General features: G+C 43.5%; 1 long non-coding RNA gene across 1 annotated transcript; it reads left to right on the plus strand.

Annotated features, from left to right (window-relative positions):
• Nucleotides 1-1878: 1878 nt before the first annotated feature.
• Nucleotides 1879-2751, plus strand: LOC122218925. The gene is made up of 2 exons (XR_006202172.1): nt 1879-2015; nt 2574-2751. It is a non-coding gene; the product is annotated as an uncharacterized LOC122218925 (long non-coding RNA).
• The last annotated feature ends 18708 nt before the right edge of the window (nt 2752-21459 follow it).

The raw sequence follows: 21459 nt of genomic DNA on the forward strand, positions 1-21459 counted from the left end.
GGGCATCTAAGATTTTGCCAGAAGTAGCCTTTTAATGATAGAGCCAGAGACATAGTCATCTAAGTCATCTTGCTGGTGTTAAAGGGTAGTGATTTTTTTTTTTATTTTTATTAAATTTTTTTTAATGTTTATTTATTTTTGACAGAGAGACAGAGCATGAGCAGGGGAGGGCAGAGAGAGAGGGAGACACAGAATCCCAAGCAGGCTCCAGGCTCTGAACTGTCAGCGCACAGCCCGACACAGGGCTTGAACCCACAGACCGTGAGATCATGACCTGAGCCAAAGTCGGATGCTCAACCGACTGAGCCACCCAGGTGCCCCTAAACACTTTACTTTTTAAAGTTTTTTTTTTTGTGAGAGAGACAGAGCGTGAGCAGGGGAGGGGCAGAGAGGGAGAGAGGGACACAGAGCCTGAAGCAGGCTTCAGGCTTGGAGCTATCAGCACACAGCCCGATGTGGGGCTTGAACTCACGAATCGTGAGATCACGGCCTGAGCCGAAGTCGGACGCTTAACCGACTGAGCCACCCAGGAGCCCCTAAAGGGTAGTGATTTTTAACTTTGTGAAAGAATGTTAGGAAGAAAGAAAGAAAGAAGGAAGGAAAGAAAGGAAGAAAGAAAAAAAAAGAAACTTTTGTTCTGAGGTTATATAGAATTAAGGTCAGTGGAAAAAGTCTGTCCATTGTGGGAAAATATGAAAGAAGTCCCTGGGATATTGGAGAACAGGCCTTAAAATGCAGTTTCACTGCTTTGCTCCAAATCTGAATCGTGAAAGGAAACTCACAGTTCACCACCACCACCAAAGAAATCAGCAACCTCAGATATGCATCCTTCTAATTTCCACATTAAGGAAACCTGATGATAACTTGGAGAGGCAGCAGTAAGCCCCTCCCCCAGCACCTTGAATTCTTGGTGGGGGGAGACACTGACTGCTAATTAAGCTTTGGTTTTGTATCTGTAAACACCACTTCTGCCTTATGTAAATAAGATATTTACACCACTTACTTAATGATTATGCACATAAATAATTTAGAGCCGAGAGACAGAGTCAAACCATTCCTAAGGTTTTTTTTGGCCAGTTCACAGACCCCAGCTGAAGACAATGAGTAACAATTTTATTAACTTGGAATCAAAGTCTTGCTTCTGTTGAGAGTGACCCAAGGGATTTAATTGTAAGTGAAGGGGATGTATACTTGCCTGAAATGCGGAAAGAATTTTGAGCTTAGGTTGCCAAGTTTTGTGAAAGTTTTTTTTTTTTTTTTCCCCTCCTCATTGCTAGATTGTTAAATCACCACGGAGGAGAAACTGCTTTGTTTAAACAGCTTTTCTGTTCCAAGAACCAGAGTATTACAACAAACTCCTCGGGTGACAGAGCAAATTGTGCCATAGGTGAAATTACTCAGAGAAAATTTCCAATATTACATCTCCTTCCAGACGTCCTGCAGGCAAGTGAAATCCGCCTAGCAGCTTCTTGCCACAAAGCAGAAATCATTTAAAAAGCCAAGCTCTTAAAAATAAATAAATAAATAAATAAATAAATAAATAAATAAATAAATAAAATAAAATAAAATAAATAAAAAGCCAAGCTCTTGAGGCACTTGGGTGGCTCAGTGGGTTAAACATCTGACTCTTGGTTTCGGCTCAGGTCATGATCTCACGGCTCCAGGAGTTTGAGCCCCACATTTGGGCTCTGTGCTGACAGTGTGGAGCCCGCTTGGGATTCTTTCTTTCCTTCTCTCTCTGCCCCTCCCCTGCTCGCTTTCTCTGTCTCTCTCAAAATAAATAAACTGAAAAAAATAAATAAAAAGCCAGGCTCTTTGTTCTACACCTTCCGTGTCATAACTGATCCATTCTCCCAGGGGTTCTGGTATTCTGTAAGATAATGTAGTGATTCACCCTTCTGTTTCCAGAAACTAGAGGGTATGAGAATAAAGGAAATCAATGATACATATGATGTATATTGCCACGTTGGAGAAGGTCATTGAAAAGACACGATTGACCTGCGAGCTGGACTCGGGTATTAGAGGTTCCTCTCCTCCTCCCCCGTCCTGGGGATGTGGGGTCCTCCTGCTTTTCCCGCCCCCAGAGGCTGCTCTAAGGACACAGCCTTGAGATGGTGATGTGGTGTTGAGAACACCTGCATGGTATACGTGACTGAACCCTTTTGGGGCCTCTTTATGAACTTTTTTTTTTTTTTTTTTTAACGTTTTATTTATTTTTGAGACAGAGAGAGACAGAGCATGAACGGGGGAGGGGCAGAGAGAGAGGGAGACACAGAATCGGAAGTAGGCTCCAGGCTCTGAGCCATCAGCCCAGAGCCCGACGTGGGGCTCGAACCCACGGACCGCGATATCGTGACCTGAGCTGAAGTCGGCCGCTTAACCGACTGAGCCACCCAGGCGCCCCTCTCTTTATGAACTTTTAAGATCTGGCAGGCGGATGCAGGGATCCATTCATCTTGCTCCCGATGAGACAAACCTGACATGAAAACTCCCTTTGTTTATTACAACTGCCACCTACCAAACTGAAGTGGCCTGCCTCTTTCTTCCATGTCTCCTTGCCTTCCCCCCTACAGCTGGTTTCAGATCCCATCCAGAGAGCTCCAGAGAGGGCTGTGAACCATCATGCCAACAGATACACAGAAACACACCAGAGGGAATCAGCTGAAGATCGCTGTAGTCCTGACTCCTGCCACATCCTTCTCTGGTACCTCATGCAACTCAACTATCATTTAAAGGCTTTTTGAAACACTCGATGATTTGTGTTTTTCATTTGCCACTAGTTTTAAACTCAACTTCAGACCTGCAGGCCTATCCACTTTTCCAGAAAGGAAGCAAATCGGTGTAAGGGCTAGATGCTCTTTAGGACAAAAGCGTGTAAAATAAAGGGGGTGGTGATTGGTTAGAATCGGCAAATAATTCATTACAAATAATGAATTACGAGCTGCATTGTGTACCCCTCAAAATTCATGTATTGAAGTCCCAAGGCCCTATTGTCCCAGAACGTGACTGCACTTGATGCTAGGTCTTTAACGAGGTAGTCAAAGTGTGGTTCTTAGGGTGGGTCCTAATCCAAAGATTGGTGTCCTTACACGAAGAGGAGATTAGCACACAGGCCTACACGGAAGGAAGACGACGTGAAGACAGAGAGAGAAAACAGCCATCTACAAGCCACAAGAGAGGTTTCAGAAGAAACCACCCCGCTGACACCTTGATCTAGGACTTCTAGCCTCCAGAACTCAGCCATGATACATGTCTGTTAAGCCACCCAGTCTGCGGGTGACCCTGCAGCCTGGCCGGCTGACCCCACAGACACATACATGCTCCTCAGACAGGACTGGCTCCTTCTTGGCAGCTTTACACTTCACTCTGAGGTTATGCTGTTTTTAAAAAGATAGATATATAGTCTTTTATCTATATTATAGGCTAAACGTGTTAACCTCTCAACATTACGATCCTGTGATTTATTGTACTTGTGATCATACACAAAAAGGGTGGTTTAGAATATGAAGGTTTTTTTCAAAACCCAAGAAGCATAGCATTCATAATTAGCTGTACTAAATGTTCTACATGGAGTGTCTTGTCTCATCCTGGCTATAACCTATGGAATAGGTAATATCCTTGCTTCTATTTTACAGATGAGAAGACTGTGGGCATAGAGAGGGTAAGTGCCACGCTCACTGTGGAGAGCCAGAATTCAGGCACTCTCTAGTCCCGTGACCGCTGGTTTTTGAGATGAAGTATCTCACACGGTACTTGTGGGACATACGGCAGTTATTAAATGCTGGGCGTCTCCTAGTTTCTGAGATGGTACACCAGGGAAATCCTTCAAAAACATTACCGGAATTGCGTTTTTGGCCCTACAATGACAGCGATGAGATGAGTCCCCCAAAAACAAAGGCACAAGAAGGCTTTACAGAGGCTACGGCTGGAGCCGAAAAGAGACACAGCACTGACAGAGGATACTTAATGTAGTCTCCTGGAACAGAGTGGGGACCCTGCTTAAACAGACAAAACCCAGGTTCCCCCTGGGCCCAGTATCCTAAGGAGAGAAAGGGAAAGAAAAATGCCTCATCTTGATTGGTTGGAAGGGCCTCGTCCTGATCGGTGGATATTAGTGGCAACTCAGGCAGCCCATTGGTGAGTTTTGGAGCTGAGGTCCTCTGGTTTATGTCCAGCTCCTACATGGGGCTCATCCTGGCTGCATCCTGATTGTGCTCTGTAGCAGAAGTGGTTAAAAAATATTTTTTTTATGTTTATTTATTTCTGAGAGGAAGACAGAGCATGAGTGGGGGAGGGGCAGAGACAGAGAGGGAGACACAGAATCCGAAGCAGGCCCCAGGCTCTGAGCTGTTAGCACAGAGCCCTACATGGGGCTTGAACTTGTGGACTGTGAGATCATGACCTGAACCGAAGTGCAGCCACCCAGAGGCCCTTGTAGGAGAGGTGGTTTAATAACAGCCAACAGGCAACGCCCCGGGTGCGTAATGTTTTTCACTTGGGGCTCGTTCCCATGGTCCCTGTCTCCAAAGCTGGATTAGAAACTACCTGGCAGGGGTGCCTGAGTGGCTTAGTGGGTTAAGCTTTCGACTTTGGCTCAGGTCATGAACTCAGGGTTCATGAGTTCCAGCCCTGCATGGGTCTCTCTGGTCTTTCTGCTGTCCACACAGAGCCCTCTTGGGATCCTCTCTCCCTCTCTCAAAAATAAGTAAACATTGAAAAAAGAAACTATCTGGTGACTGAAGGGAAATTGACCACCCCTGGTCCTGACTGGGGAGCTTCACCACCGGGGAGAGGATTGGGGGTGCTGAAGGGTGCGTGCACCCTCATGACGCCAGGATCTGCTTGAATCCAGCTGGAAGCAAACCATTCTTCCCTTCTTTTTCTTTCTCTCTTTTTCCCTTCCTCCCTTCATTCCAGGCTACATAGTTGAGTATTGTGACGTATAGGAGAGAGAAACAGAAGGTGCCGATGGGGGAGGAAGGGCCCAATATTAGCCACACTGTGTAAATGAGCCACACTGTAGTGCTTTGTCCAGAGTAGATTCTGAGAATTTGCTAATGAATGAATGCATGCATGCATGCAGTAGGCAGTTAAGATCCAGGACTGGAAGTTAGAGACTCAGAATGGGTAAGGTCATAGGTTTGTGTACAGTGACTTAGTACGGAAATGCTTTCAGGGTGATTGGTAATTACGAAGCCAGGTGAGGGTGTGATTTCAGGCAATATCTCACCAAGGGCAGCTTGAACTCGATTGCACACAGGGACTGTAAAGTATACCTTATGCTTACGAAGTAACCTGACCTAAGTCATTTGATGAATGCATTGCAGTGTGTGTGCATTATAAAATATAAAATATCTGGGGTGCCTGGGTGGCTCAGTGGGTTAAGCCTCTGACTTCAGCTCAGGCCATGATCTCACGGTTTGTGGGTTCAAGCCCTGAGTTGGGGTCTGTGCTGACAGCTCAGAACCTGGAGCCTGCTTGGGATTCTATGTCCCCCTCTCTCTCTCTCTGTTCCTCCCCTGCTCATGCTCTGTCACGTGCTCTCTCTCTCTCTCAAAAATAAACATTAACAAATAAAAAATAAATAATAAAATAAAATATAAATATCTCAGCAATTTTCTTCATCTCTTTCTTGTAATAAAATTCTATCATTACTAGTAACTATTGAGTGAGTTGATTTTGGAGGTCAGATTCTCTATCATCTGGAATATACAATTTTTGATCCCATCTATATGCTATCTAGTGTGGGAAATGAGCAATCCCTCAAGAGCAAAGTTTTGTGCCTAACAGACCCGGGGCAGCTACACTGACTGTCTGACATGTTGACTCCAATGAATTTAACTGTAGTTGAAAACCTCAGGCAATTTTTTTTCTTCCTTATTGTGAAATAATTGTCTAGGGATGGAAATTCTCCAGGTGGCTAGTTAAATGCCTCCAGAAGGCATGGGGCATTGATGAATCCCTCTGAGAATTTCTGTAGTTTACAAGTGGCTTTACTGGTTAAAGAATCTCATTAACTCTACCCTTTAGAGCGGGGGTCTGCGGAATGGCCTGTTTGTGAAGAAACAGTAATGTAAATCTCAGCATCTTTGGACGAAACTCTAATGCAGAGTTGTTTTCTTATCTTAAAACCACACTGATAATTGGGAATGCAAACTGGTGCAGCCACTCTGGAAAACAGTATGGAGGTTCCTCAAAAAACTAAAAATAGAACTACCCTACGACCTAGCAATTGCACTACTAGGCACTTAGCCAAGGGATACAGGTGTGCTGTTTCGAAGGGACACATGCACCCCCATGTTTATATAGCAGCACTATCGACAATAGCCAAAGGATGGAAAGAGCCCAAATGTCCATTGATGGACGAATGGATAAAGAAGATGTGGTATAGATATAAACAATGGAGTATTACTCAGCAATCAAAAAGAGTGAAATCTTGACATTTGCAACTATGTGGATGGAACTGGAGGATATTACGCTAAGTGAAATTAGTCAGAGAAAGACAAATATCATATGACTTTACTCCTATGAGGACTTTGAGACAAAACAGATGAACATAAGGGAAGGGAAACAAAAATAATATAAAAACAGGGGAGACAGAACAGAAGAGACTCATAAATATGGAGAACAAACTGAGGGTTACCTGAGGGGTTGTGGGAGGGGGGATGGGCTAAATGGGTAAGGGGCATTAAGGAATCTACTCCCGAAATCATTGTTGCACTATACGCTAACAAATTTGGATGTAAATTTAAAAAAACTAAAAATAAAATGAAAAAATGCCACACTGATATTTAAAATAGTTACTAACTTGTCTTTTTCAACATTACTAGATTCTATCCATTTTTTTGCATATACCCTGCTCCCTTGCTCTCATGGCTCAAAGCCCTAGATTTTCCCAGACCATATCAGGCCAGGGGGTAAAATTGGTCAAAATTAATAAGGCACATCTTTTCAGGCTCTTGATTCCTATGAAAAGTACCTGTGCATCCCATAACCTTCCCCCGTCCCGAAGGTTCCCTCTAGTTACTTCTAGGAGTTCCCAGGGAATGAGCCCTTTCATCAGCATGGTTCCTGAATGTCCCTCATTTTCTGCTCTCACTCCTTCTGGTGCTGTTTCCTGAGGCATCTGCTGCTTGAGGAGGCGGGCGCCAGAACCTGTGCACCATTGCCTCTGCAGTGACATTGTGTTTGGCCAGGTGCCACCGCCACGGATGCCATGTTAGAGTCCTCAGGGCCCAGGGAGACACTGCCAAGGTGACACTGCTTCCTGCACCAGAATGCCTCTCTTCTTCCCCTTCTCTCCACATTTTATTTTACACATGACATAAAAGGACTGTTTGTACTCAATGCTTTATAGAATTTGTAGTGAAATATTTATTTTGGGTTTTCCGGCCAACTTCTGATAATGGATAGATATGGAAAAGCTAAAAAATAATAAATAATAAACTTTTATCTTAGGCAGTTGGGGGGGGGGTGGAAAGCAAAGTAAACTCAAGGAAATAACAGGAAAGGGGATGTTTTTCAAAGAACCGGAAATAAGTGACAAAGTAATAAAGCATAACATGGAGATGATCAATAAAGCCAAAGTTGTTTTTTTCTGAAAAGACTAATAAAATTGACAAAACCCTGGTGAAATTAACGAAGAGTAGAAGAATGCAGCCAAAAGGAACAATGGTGGAAATGGACAAGATGGGACCTGCCACAGACCCTGCAGACCTTTAGCAGATGAGAGGTTGCAATGGACGGCTTAATGCCAGTGAACTTGAAGAAGAGTGAAATGGACATAGTACTAAAATACATAACTTCCCAAATCTGATTAAAACAAAAACAACTAACAGGACCCAAATGAGTTCACTGGCAATTTCACTGGCGAGTTTTACCAAGTAGTCAAAGAGCTATAATTTTGATCTAATACCAAATCTTTCAGAAGGTAGCATGACCTTTATATATCAAAACATATATAGGCCAAGGACAACAACAAAAAGCAAATTACATTAATGTAAAAATTCCAATCTAAATGTTATCTGGCAAAATCCAGGAAAGCTTCAGTTTCTGGACGCAATGAAAAGATCTATTGCATTTATATACATTGTCAGCAATAACTAGAAAACAAAATTCTCTAAAAAAATCAGTTGCTGAGTCAGACTGAGTTATACATTTTGAGAAATTTTATCTTATCTTATCATTTACTTATATTTATTTTGAGAGAGAGAGAGAGAGAGTGCATGAGCAGGAAGGGGCAGAGAGAGAGAGGGAGTGAGAGACAATCCCAACCAGGCTCTGCGCTGTCAGTGCAGAGCCCGATGAGGGGCTTGATCCCATGAACTGGGATATCATGACCCGAGCCAAAAATCAAGACTTGGATGCTCAACCAACTAAGCCACCCATGTGCCCCTTATTTTTTATTTTAGTTTTTTTTTTAGAGAGAAAGCGAATGCGTGCAAGAGAGTGTGGAGGGGCAGATGGAGAGGGAGAGAGAGAATCTCAAGCAGCTCCATGTTCAGCCTGGAGTCCGACAAGGGGCTCAATCCCATTGCCCTGGGATCTTGACCTGAGCTGAAATAAAGAATCAGACGCCCAACCGACTGAGCCACCCAGACGCCCCTGTAGAATTTTTTATTGTATTGGTTTTCAAATGTATTGGTATAATGTTGTATATACATGCTCTGATTTTCTTTTCAATATCTGGAGCAACTTCAATTATCCTCTCCTTTTTCGTTTCCAATTTAATTTATTTAACCTATCTCTTTTTGTTATGGGGGAGTAAAATACCAAAAATATCCTTAAAAAAAAAAAAAAGAAAAATGTGTTAGGACATGCCTCACAAAAATATCAGGACTTCTTATAAGCCATAATCCTTAAGATGGCATAGTTTTACTGCAAGCCTAGCTAATTGGACCAATGGAACAGAGGAGAAAGCAGATGCAGATCCACATTATATTTGGACAGTTGGCATATGATAGAGGTAGCAACATATTATAGAGGTAGCAGCATATTATATTGGACACTATATAATAAATTATGGCAACAACTTTTTGTCCATGTGAACAAAATGAAATTTGATCCCTCTCTCACAACACACAAAACTCAATTCATGGTGAATTAACCCTAAATGCCATACGCAAAACTGTAAAGCTTTTACAAGGTAATGTAAGAGAATATCATCCTGATCCCAAGATAGAAAGAATTGCTTAAATAATACACAGAAAGCACAAAGCTCAAAGGAAAATATTTACACATCTAATTTAATTAAAATTAAGAACTTCAGTTTCAAGAAAGCCATAAATAGAAAACAAAAACTCCACAAACAAGGAGGTGATATTGGTAAAATATATAACCAATACAGGACTGCATATATTGAGAATATCTGAGGAGCTATTCAATATCCAGAAAGGTAAGGAGAAAAAAATACCTCACAGCTCCATTTTTAAAATGGGCAAAAGGTTTGAACAGGCTCTTAACAAAAGAGGAAACTTAAGTGACCGATAAATACATGTGAAAGAATATTTAACTTCATAGAAATCAAAGAAATTCTAACTAAACCCTCCAAGATTTTGCCCCCACATCGGCAAAAATTAAGAGATGACAGACTGAGGTCATGAAGGATGTGGAGCCCCAGGAGTTCTCATCCACCACTGGTGAGACTTTAAACTAGGACAACCACTTTGGAAGTCATTTGGCATTTCTATAAAGTTGGATATGTGTGTACTCTTAGAACTGGCATTTCTAATACTTTGTACATATCTTGGAGAAACTCCCACACAGATGCATCAGGAGACATCTACAAGAATGCTTATAGAGGTATAGCTCATAATTAAGAATACAGACAATCCTAATGTGGAAGAACAACAGAATGGATAAACAAATAATGATGCAGTCATCCCAAGGACACCATACAGCAGTGAAAATGAACTCAGCAGCATGCACCAACATGGAAGGACGTTCACAAACAAAATGCAGAGTCCAAAAAATAATGCACAAAACAAGTACCTATAGTAAAATTCTACTGGTGTAAAATTCAAAAGCATGCAGAACTAAATAATTCACTGGTTAGAGATAGAAAGTGGTGAAACTACAAAGAAAAGTAAGGGAGAATGATAGACACAACGTTCGGGATAGTGGTTACCTGTAGCAGACTATGAGTCTGGAGTTCTCTCTTGTCCAGCAAGAGAGCGGACACAGAATTGAAAATGAGAGAGGCTAATGTCTGGGAGGAGGCAAGAGCCCCCAAACAGACTTTTTGTCTCTATTGAGTTCTTAAGATCTTACACACGTGATGAATGTGAAGAAAACAATCAGATGGTAATCATTAACTTGTGTGTGCAAGAAACAAAGGCTCTGGGGGACAAGTGGAGCTTGTGATTAAAGCATATTGGCACCAGATGGCAAGTCGTTGCCTGCAGGTGATATAACAAGTTACTCGTGATCCCATTATAATATCTCACTAACTAACCTTGGGCACTTTCGCCCTGTGGTGGCAGCTTTCCCCCTGTGGTGGCAGCTTTCCCCCTAAGCTTTTTTTTAACCCATTTATGTAAGTATAAGGAATTCTTGAACTTATTTCCCCACAGTTACCCATTGGGGTAGGGTGGGCAGGAGCACACTGAGATATCATGGGAAATGGTAATATTTTGTTCTTTTTAAACATCTTTTAAAAAGTTTATTTAGAGAGAGAGCAAGCGAGCGTGAGCAGTGCATGTGTGTGCACGAGTGGGGGAGGAGCAGAGAGAGGGAAGAGAAAATCCCAAGCAGGCTCCCTGCTGTAAGCACAGAGCCCAATGCGGGGCTAGAACTCACGAACCATTAGATCATGACCTGAGCCAAGATAAAGAGCGGGACATTAAAACTACTGAGCCACCAGGCACCCCTGGTAATATTTTGTTCTTGAGCTGGTATGTGGTGGGGGGCATACATATCTTTGCATTATTGGTAATGTTCTTTAAGCTTATATATTTTGGGAGACAGAAAGAGAAAACAAGTGGGGGAGGGGCAGAGAGAGGAAGAGAGAGAGAGAGAGAGAGACAGAATCCCAAGCAGGCTCCATGCTGTTAGCACAGAGCTGGACTTGGGGCTTGATCCCACGAACCCTGAGATCATGACCTGAGCCGAGATCAAGAGTCTGACACTCAACTGACTGAGCCACCCAAGTGCCCCTATTGTTAATGTTTTATACCCCTCACATATGTTTGAAATATTATCATTACACATTCCAAATTTAGTAATAACTTTTTTCAAAAAGTTTATTATTAAGAAGGAAGGAAGGAAGGAAAAGAAGAAAGTGGGGAGGGAGGAAGTGAGGAAGAGAGGGGAAATAACAAGAGGGTATGAATAAGAGTCTAGGTGTTTGTTGGCATTCAGCCAAGAAGACATTAATGAAGTAACAGCACTCAGGGAGGGCCACCCAGCTGAGGTGAGTTTTGAGATGGGTCTTGAAGAACTGATTGGATATGATACCCTGAGGAGATGGGAGAGGAAATGGAAGGAATCCTCATGAGGAAAAGAAAATGAGCAAAGACAATCTGGAGGAATGAGCCCAGGAAGAATCCAGAAGGCAAATAGTCCTCTCTCCCATACTCACTCAAAAGACATCACTGCAGAGATGGCTAAGCCCCGTCAGGGAGGGCCCTGAAAGCCAGGAACAATCAGTGAGGCTGCCTGAGAGGAGGCCCAGCCGGTGCTGACCACTGTCCCCTCTGACCCTCGTAGGGGCACAAGAGCCCTGAGTCCCTTACTCCTCTTGGGGAATCCAGGTTTTATGCTCCTGCTCTATCAGAATGTCCTCCAGGGATTGGAGAAATTTCCACTCTTCGTCTTCCAGAGCTTAGATATGCAGAGTCTGGAATTCCCTAAAAGCAAGGGAAGAGGGCTTCCGGCTGGCTTTTCCTTGCTGTGATTCTGCACCTAGGCTGGGATTTCCCTGAAGTTCCCCTCCCTGTGGAATGAGGTTAGAAACCCTGAAAACCATATGCCCAGAGGCCCCATGAGAGCGTGCAGTAGGTTGGAAATATGGCTGTGCCCCAAGAGGGATCTGGTGGAGGGTCCCCACAGCTGAGGGCCCTGTGAGTCGGGGTCTCTCATTTGGGGTGCCGCTCAAGGTGGATTCCAGCATCCCACCTGGGTGAGTGGAACAAGCCAACCAGGGGTGGGTTCTGTGTAAAATCCCACTTCTTCCATCTTTAGGGGTGAGGGAAGCTCTCAGATTACGGCATATAATACATTACATATACACGGCTGTTTTCTTTGTATGGAATGCTTACACGCCAGGTTTTTGCACAGCTGAGTATCTCTTGTCATTTAACCAAGCTGAATGTTCACCTCATCAGAAAGACCTTCCTTAGGGGCACCTGGGAGGCTCAGTCGGTTAAGTGGCTCTTTATTTCTGCTCAGGTCATGATCTCATGGTTCGTGAGTTTGAGCCCCAAGTCAGGCTCTACACTGACCATGCGGAGGCTGCTTGGGATTCTCCCTCTCTCTCTCTCTCTCTCTCTCTCTGCCCCTTCCCCACTCACATGCGCACTCTCTCTCAAAATAAATAAATAAACTTAAAAAAAAATATCTTCAGTGGCTGCACGAGTTTGCGTTCCCATCACCAGTTTTAAGGGGTTCCCCTTTCTCCACGTCTTTGCCAACCACTGCTATTCCCTGTGTTCTTAAGTTTAGCCCTTGTGACAGGTGTGAGGTGGTATCTCATTGTAGTTTTGATTTGTACTTCCCTGATGATGAGTGATGGTGAGCATCTTTTCATGTATCTGTTAGCCATCTGGATGTCTTCTTTAAAAAAACGCCTATGCATGTCTTCTATCCATTTTTTACCTGGATTATTCGGTTTTTTGGAGGGGTGTTGAGTTTTACACATTCTTTATGAACTGGTATAGCCACTTTGGAAAGCAGTATGGAAATTCCTCAAAAAGTTAAAAATGGTGGCTCAGTCAGTTGAGCATCCAGATCTTGATTTTGGCTCAGGTCGTGATACCAGGATTGTGGGATCGAGCCCCATTCAGACTCTGCACTGAGTAGAGCCTGCTTAAGATTCTCTCTCTCTGTCCCTCTGCCCCCCTTCCCTGCTCACGCTCTCTAAAAAACAAACAAAAAACAAAAACAAAACAGAAAACACAACTAGATGGGGACTAAGGAGTGAGCACCAGATGATGTATGGAATCCAAAAAAACCCAACTGTACACGTGAAACTAATTTAACGCTACATGTTAACTAACTGGAATTTAAATAAAAAGAAAGAAAGGAAGGCCTTCCTTAATCCACGTAAAGTATCCCGTAGTCACTGTCTGTCACAACCCTTTTCCTGTTCATAGCACTTGCCATGCCATTCTCTAAAATGTCCAGAAGGGTGACACATTGTCTATTTTGTCACCGCTCCAAGTGCTTAGAACAGTGCTTGCCAAATAGTTGAGCAAATGAATGTTATATGTATGTGTGTGTAAAAGGAGTGACGCAGAAAGGGGGAGGAGGAGAGAGAAAGGAAGGGAGGGAGGCGGCGGCGGCGGGGGGGGGGGGGGGCGGGCGGTGGTGGAAGGAAGGCGCCCTAGCTCAGGTCTCAGCTATGTCCACTACGGGGATTCACGTGCATCTGAACACGTCTGCTAGACTGTCAGGTGGACCTGCTAGGAATGTGTTCTTATGAGAAACTGAGGCATCACCAGAGAAAAACACACACCGTAGAGTAAAGGTAGGAAGGGAAGTAAATTTGGTCCCAATAACAAAGGCTGGAACACGGGGCATGGGACAGTGTGAAGATTAGCATCTCACTTGTCAGCTTCCAGTTCCCATGTAAATCCAAATGTGGTATCCCCGCCCGTCAGCTGATGGTGTTGTTTTCACTTTGGGGCTGTTATAAACGCTGTTTCTGTGAACATTTGTATACACACTTTTGTGCCAACATATGTTTTCAATTCTCTTGGGTATATGCCTAGAAATGAAATTGCTGGGTCATATGGTACACTATGTCTAACTTTTGAGTAACTGCCAGACTCTTTTCCAAAGAGGCTACACCATTTTACATTCCCCCCAGAAATGTATGAGTGTTCTAATTCCTCCACATACTCATTAACACTCATTTTCTTTAAAATTTTTTTAACATTTATTTATTTTTGAGACAGAGAGAGAGAAAGCATGAACAGGGGAGGGTCAGAAAGAGGGAGACACAGAATCTGAAACAGGCTCCAGGCTCTGAGCTGTCAGCACAGAGCCCGACGTGGGGCTCGAACCCACGGACCGCGAGATCATGACCTGAGCCGAAGTCGGACGCTTAACCGACTGAGCCGCCCAGGCGCCCCCCAACACTCATTTTTATGTGCTTTAAATTCTCACAACCATCCTCGTGGGTGTGAAAGTTCTTATAATACTTAAACTTTCGCCGCCACTCCCCTCTCCATTTATATGCAATTATTTTCCAGTATGTTAGTTCAAATTGTGTCGTAAACACCATACATCAGACCTTGTTCTTACTGTGTTATGTAATTGTTAAAAATGTTGACCACATAGTTAATGATGTCTTTGTCTTTGTTCATCAGTCCTACTTGCCTTTTGGACTTTTATTCAAGATCATTTCTTTTATGCTTGAGTTAAGTTCTTTGAAATTTTCTTCAGAGAATTCCTACTGGTGGAAAATGCTCTTAATTTGCACTCATTCTTGAGAAAGATAATTTTGCTGGGGTAGAAATCTCATATTTAGAATTATTTCCTCAACACATTGAAGATCTTAGTTCACCGTCTTCTTATTTCTATTGTTGCTTTTGAGAAGTCAGCCATTAATGTGTTTCATTTGTGGTAATTTGTATTTTTCCACAAACCGCTTTTAGGATCATATTTTGTATATTTTCTATGGCAGAATCACTTCAATGTACCTAGATGGTGATTCTTTGAATTTATCCTACCTGGGATTCATTTGACTTCCTGAATATGAGGATTTATATCTTTCAGCCATTCTGGAAAACATTTCAAATAATGCCTCTGTTCCATTGTATCTATTTCTCCTTCTGGAACTTTGATCAGACATGGCAAATAGTCTCAATGTGGCCTTTGACTGGGACGCCTGGATGGCTCAGTCAGTTAGGGGTCTGACTCTTGATTTCGGCTCAGGTCATGATTTCGGGGTTCAAGTCCCGAGTCAGGCTCTGCACTGGTGTGGAGCCTGCTTGGAATTTTCTCTCCCTTTCTCTCTGCCACCCCCCACCCCTTTCTCTCAAAATAAATAAATTTTTAAAAATAGAAAAAGAACATGAGTCTCAGGTCACCAGGGCATGGGCAGGTGTTCTTAGGGTTGAAGCTGATTTCAGTGCTTGATTACCTCCCCAGCTTTCTGTTTTCACTCAGCTTTTGGCTTTTCTGAATGATTTTCATTCTTGCTAAATTGACAATGCATTTTGAAAGCCTTAAATATTTTTAAATCCAGCATTTTGTAATTGTTTTACAAGGAGAGTGATTCAGGATATTTAGCTCATGTTGGAAATGGGATTCTATAAATATCCTTTTTAAGGGATCCATAAAGGCAGAAATCATATATGAACAAATACATTTCACAGTAGCACCTAACACAACATTGGGTTTATCATAGTAGCTGTTTGGCTCTCCTCAAGATACCTTGGCTCTTTCTTATGTCTGCATCACCCTTAACTCTTAGATTAATTCATTTAACAGATATTTATTAAATACCTGACTTTACCATGATGCTAAGTGCCAGAAGATTCCGGCAAGATAATATTTCCTTCTGCAGTTCAGAGAAAATAGAAACCCTCTGTGTGAATTCTCTCAACTTCTCTCTGCCTCTAAACTTGCCATTTTACTGTGGGGCTTGCAGATCATACCCTAATTAACTGAAGCTTTTCACTGATATTAAATCTCTTGCCATGAAATTGTATGTTTTTCAGAAGAAGAAAATAGTAACTTAGAAAAATGTGACATTTGGTTTATATAGAATTAAAATTTTTTAATGTTTATTTATTTTTTAAGAAACAGAGAGACAGAGTGTGAGTGGGGAAGGGGCAGAGGGAGACACAGAATCCGAAGCAGGCTCCAGGCTCTGAGCTGTCAGCACAGAGCCTGATGCGAGGCTCGAACCCACCAGCCATGAGATCATGACCTGAGCTGAAGTTGGATGCTTAACCTACTGAGCCACCCAGGTGCCCCTGGTTTATGTAGAATTTAAAGACAAATTGCTATAGGTTTCTTTGGGGTTTGCATTATGACAGGAAGCTACATAAAAAATGAAGGTTCAAGTTTATTGTTTCAGGAGATTGTGATTACTCATCTTATACTCTAAATGGCACCAAATCAACTAAAGTAGGAAATGATTACTTTTTATTACTCATAACTCCTTAAATACATAGTGATGTATAGAGCAAGCATTCTTACTAAGCTCTAAACCTCGGTAGGGTGAGGGGGTAAAATGAGAAGGGGAAGGCTTAGGGCATGTTAAGAGAATCTACATGATTTGGCTGTGAATAGGAGATAAGGACAGTCCTTCTTACACTTTTGGGTACTTTAGATACAGCCACCTGCGGTAGGCAACTCAGTACACAGACAGGAAGAAGAGTTTGGTCATTACTGACATCAGCTGAGTTAATGGGACAAGAGGAATGCAGGGCTTATCAGAAGCAGCCACCTTTATTCAAATGCATGTCCAAGAAACAGTCTCAAGAAGCTGAAGGTGTTCGTTCTGAGATTGAGATGAGAACACCAGTTGTAACGGTGAGGACGTTCTTCAAAGGAAAACTAGCAGAATATGTTCCACATGTCATAAATATCTCTATTGCCTTGACAGACTGTCAAAACTCAGTGGTGGGTAAGAGTCTGGCATCCTGTGCAGATGCATTTCTCCCCATCTGGCTGTGTCCATCCATCCTCCCTTTCTCCCTTTCTCTCTTTCTCCCTATATTTAATTTTAAGTGAGCAAAAGTATTTGTACCATCGGACAAAGAGGAAATTTATTTCTTTACTAGAATGGCACTACCAACTCACTTAAAATTTTTTAAGTGTTTATTTCTGAGAGAGAGAAGAGAGAGACAGAGTATGAGTGGGGGAGGGGCAGAGCGAGAGGGAGACAAAGAATCCCAAGCAGGCTCCGGACTGAGTTGTTAGTACAGAGCCAAGGTGGTGCTTGAACTCAGGAACCTCAAGATCATCACCTGAGCCAAAGTTGGATGCCCAACTGACTGAGCCATCCAGGCACCACAAACTTACTTTTGCATCATAATAATCAAGGCACTACCCCTCAAGACACAGGAAAAAAAGAAAGAAAAGAATGCAGAGAGTAATGCATACTTGCTTCTCTTGAACTTGAGCAGCAGAAGCAGGACTTTCTTACAATGCTCTTGAAAATACTTGTGCAAAAAAATGTTTAGGAATCCAGGGACCTGATACATCAGCTTTCAAGCACTCCTCAAGTTGTTTCATCTTCTCAGATGGATAAGGAAAAATGCTCACTGTTCCAAACTACTCCTCATTGAGTGAGGGGCGTGGTGGAGGAGGGGAGGTGCTCGCAGCCTCACTTCTCAGGTGGAGACTCTGAAGCTGAGACCCGGACATAGCGGTGACGCCGCCGTGACGCCAAGCTGAGGCTGCGTGGGCAGTGACGGGCCTGAATGTGTCAGATCTGTTTACTTTCCCAAGGTCCTATTTAGACTCCTCTCGCTAAGGGATGCCCAGCGCACTGCATGTATGCAGAACACTTTTGCTAAGGTAATAAAGGCTGGAAGAGAGGCAGGTACGGTGGTTCGTGGGTGGCTCCCTCCACCTGCAGGTTTTCAGAGACCCTCACCTCGGGCACGATGTTTCCGGTGCCAGTTTGCCAGGCTCAGGAACATGCTCTTCACCCGATTCTGTACACGGGGGCTGTCCGAAGATGGTGATTTCCATCAAGTCCCCAGAGTTAACTATGTCCACCGTCAGCAGGACTTGGCTCATCCACTCCATTTCTGGAACTACGGCTCGGTCGGGGCTTAAGCAGCAGAAGAGAGACTTTGAGGGGAAACACGGTGGGAGGTCAGCGGGAGCTAGACGTGAAGGGAATGTTGGCCAGGACAGAGAAAAGCTGGAAGGTGGGCATCTTGGCGTCAAACGTGGCCTGCAAAGCCGGCAGAGAGTGCAGAGGGTTGCTCTGCGGGGTCCCTCTCGGACTGGAGGGTTACAGCACCAGCACACCTAGGGTGTTAAGGTGGAAGATGGAGTCAGCCAGCCACGTCTTGACGGAAAACACAGTTCCTGCACAGGAAACCATCAGAGCCGAGTAGAAACCCCGGTGGTGAACGTGGTAACCTCAGAGCCTGCCTGGGACTGGAAGGGCGTCCACTGGTCCCCCTGGGCCTCGGCAGCAGCTACGTCGTCTACTGTGCTAGGTCCCGGAGCTCAAGAAGAGCAAGTGCCAGGGAGCCCCCGCAGAGCTCCGGGAGGCGCGAAGCCTGGGCCCTCTTGTAAGTTTCCTGGCTGGCCCCGCCTCTTCCTGCGACTCCACGCGGGGTTTCCGGGTGGGTCCACCCAATTGACACCGGATGCTCTTGCCTGGTGGCTCTGAGGGGCCGGACCTCCTGCCCGGATCCGGAAGTGGCATTTAACTCAGGCATTCAACCCGACTCAGACGCTTAAAAAATGGTGCTCCAGCTTAATTTATAAACTGAAAATTATTTAGTACTTACTATAATGTATATATTACATATATATCAGCCTCTGTGCTAGGCACTGGGGATATATGGATGGATAAAATGGACACAAGTCTTTTCCTTCAGGGTATTTATATGTCTACACATATAATTATAGAAAGACTAAACATCTAATTATACAAAGACAAAAATTAAACATGTAATTATACAAAGGTTTATCATTACAATCAGTAAGAACTGTGGAGGAAAATATAAAATATGTGCAGAGCTATTCTGATCTGGGAACTGAGGTAGTAAATCTTTCCTGGGGAAATAACATTTAATTGGGACTTGGTTGCAAGGAGCCAAAAAGGCAGTGGGGGATAATGAGCTGTAAAGTATGTGCAAAGGAATATTCAAGGATGTGGAAGGATAAGGCTTGACTTTGGGAAGCCGCAGGGAGAATCGAGCGAGAAGAGAATGGGATTCGAGCATTATAAGCCAGCAAAGCCAGGCTGTTGTGATCACTGTTGATGATGTTGGATGTTATCGTACAAAAAACGGGGGACATCCAATAAGTTTTCAGCTGCAAAGTGACATGATTAGATGTGTGTTTTCCAACAGTCTTCCAGGCTCTTCTGTGGAGAATGGATAGTAGGGAAAAACAGGTGGAGACAAGGTGACATTTTAGGTGATGATGGTGCCCTGAATTCAGAAAGTGGAAATGGATTTGGAGATGTACGAATGGATTGACTCATCAAGAAATATTTGAGAGGGAGAATGGATAGAACTTGGTGACTAAAGAAACATTATATAAATTTTTTTAAATGTTTATTTATTTTTGAGAGAGAGAGAGGGGGGGGGGAGGGGCAGAGAGAGAGGGAGACACAGATTCTGAAGCAGGCTCCAGCCCCTGAGCTGTCAGCATAGATCCCGACCTGGGGCTTGAACTCACAGCCCTCGAGATCATGACCTGAGCTGAAGTTGGACACTTAACCGACTGAGACACCCAGGTACCCCTGAAGAACCCTTATAAAACTCGGGGTGCAATGTGGTCTGGTTTCAGCACAGTATTACATTGAAATAATAATTTATTATTTTTTAAATTTTATTTAAAAATTTTTTAATGTTTATTTTTGAGAGAGAGAGACACACACACACACAGAGTGTGAATGGGGGAAGGGCAGAGAGAGAGGGAGACACAGAATCTGAGGCAGGCTCCAGGCTCTGAGCTGTCAGCACAGAGCCCGATGTGGGGCTCGAGCCCACGAACCATGAGATCATGACCTCAGTCAAAGTCGGACGCTAAGTTTACTGAGCCACCCAGGCTCCCCCTTAAATTTTTATTTTAGAGTGAGAGAGAGCATGTGCACCTATCTGTGTGCACATGAGTGGAGGCGGGGCAGAGAGAGAAACAGAGGGAGAGAGACAGGGAGAGAGAGAGAATCCCAAGTAGGTTCCACAGTCAGTGAGGAACTGGACCTGGGGCTCAATCCCATGACTGTGGGATTATGACCTGAGCCAAAATCAAGAATCAGACACTCAACCAACTGAGCCAACCAGGCGCCCCTACCTTGAAATAATTATTATTTCCACAGTAAGACAGAATCAGAAGCATCTCAGAAAATTTATTCAGGCTCTTGAAGAAATGCCAAATACCTTTATGGCAATGTTTCTGATGCACAGTAAAACTTCTTTGAGAATCTCTTGCCATCTCTCACTCCTGATATCTCACACTTAGGAAGAAGCATAGTTTTGTTTCTACAAAACTCTCCTGTGTGTGACCGCTCGAACATTCCCCAGCATCCACCTGAAGTGGCTTCCCATTCCACCTCAGCCCTTTGTGATCAGGGTTTCTGTAACCTTTGTGGCTTCTGAAATCCTCCCTTGGCTCAGTTTTGGGTTTCTGCATAAGAGGGGACAGCTCCCAAACGAATTCAACAAACAGAAGGAGCAGAGAGACTGAATAGGTGGCTATGTTGTTGTGTCTCTGCAGTTAAATGTGTTCTGTGAGGAAGAGAAATGTGCATGTTCAGATGGGTAGATGAGGGTCCATTTATGGAGACAGAGAATATAGGAAAAGAGGTGGTGTTGGTGAAAACATGCGATCATGTCAACGTGTTGAGTCTAGACTGCCTTTTGATAGCGTGGGGTAGCTGTTCAGGAACACGGCTGCTGAGAGCTGCCTTCTACTGCCTTGTGAGAGGCAGTTGTTAAATTTTCAAAAATCTCAAACATAGCCACTAAAAAAATTAAATTGTAGAAATGTACAGTTAAATAAGTTATATTAAAAACAAAGGTAATAGATGCTCAAAATTCATCACCACCTAGATTTTACTATTATCTATGAAGTTCCATGTCTACTGTAATGATATGGTGGAAATACCAAATAATGGCATGCAACCGTGCATCTCTTGCCTTCAGTGACCACAAATTGGTAGCTGGAAACCAGCCACATTTGCAGTATTTTAACCACAAAAATTGGCAAAAGCTATGAGTCAAGGCCTTCCCCTCCCCAATAGCCAGTAATTAGATACTAAGTGGTCCAAGGGTTGCTCGGTTTACTGCCTTCCATCCCTCAAAACAGGTATTCTGTCTTACTTCTCGCTTGGTAGCATATTTGCACAGATATTTTCCCTGCTCATTCCTGCAACCTGTACATTGTTTATAACTGGTTCACAGAATTCCTTTCTCTTTTTTTTCTCTGCATTATTCCCTTGTCTTTGGTCTTCTTTTGAAAACTGTTAAGTTTCAGGACGCCTGGGTGGCTCAGTTGGTTGAACCTCTGATTCTTGATTTTGGCTCAGGTCATGATCCCAGGGTCATGGGATCCAGTCCCCCAACAAGCTCCAAGCTGAGCACGGAGCCT

Source organism: Panthera leo, chromosome B2, assembly GCF_018350215.1.
Source record: "Panthera leo isolate Ple1 chromosome B2, P.leo_Ple1_pat1.1, whole genome shotgun sequence".
Lineage (NCBI taxonomy): Eukaryota > Metazoa > Chordata > Mammalia > Carnivora > Felidae > Panthera > Panthera leo.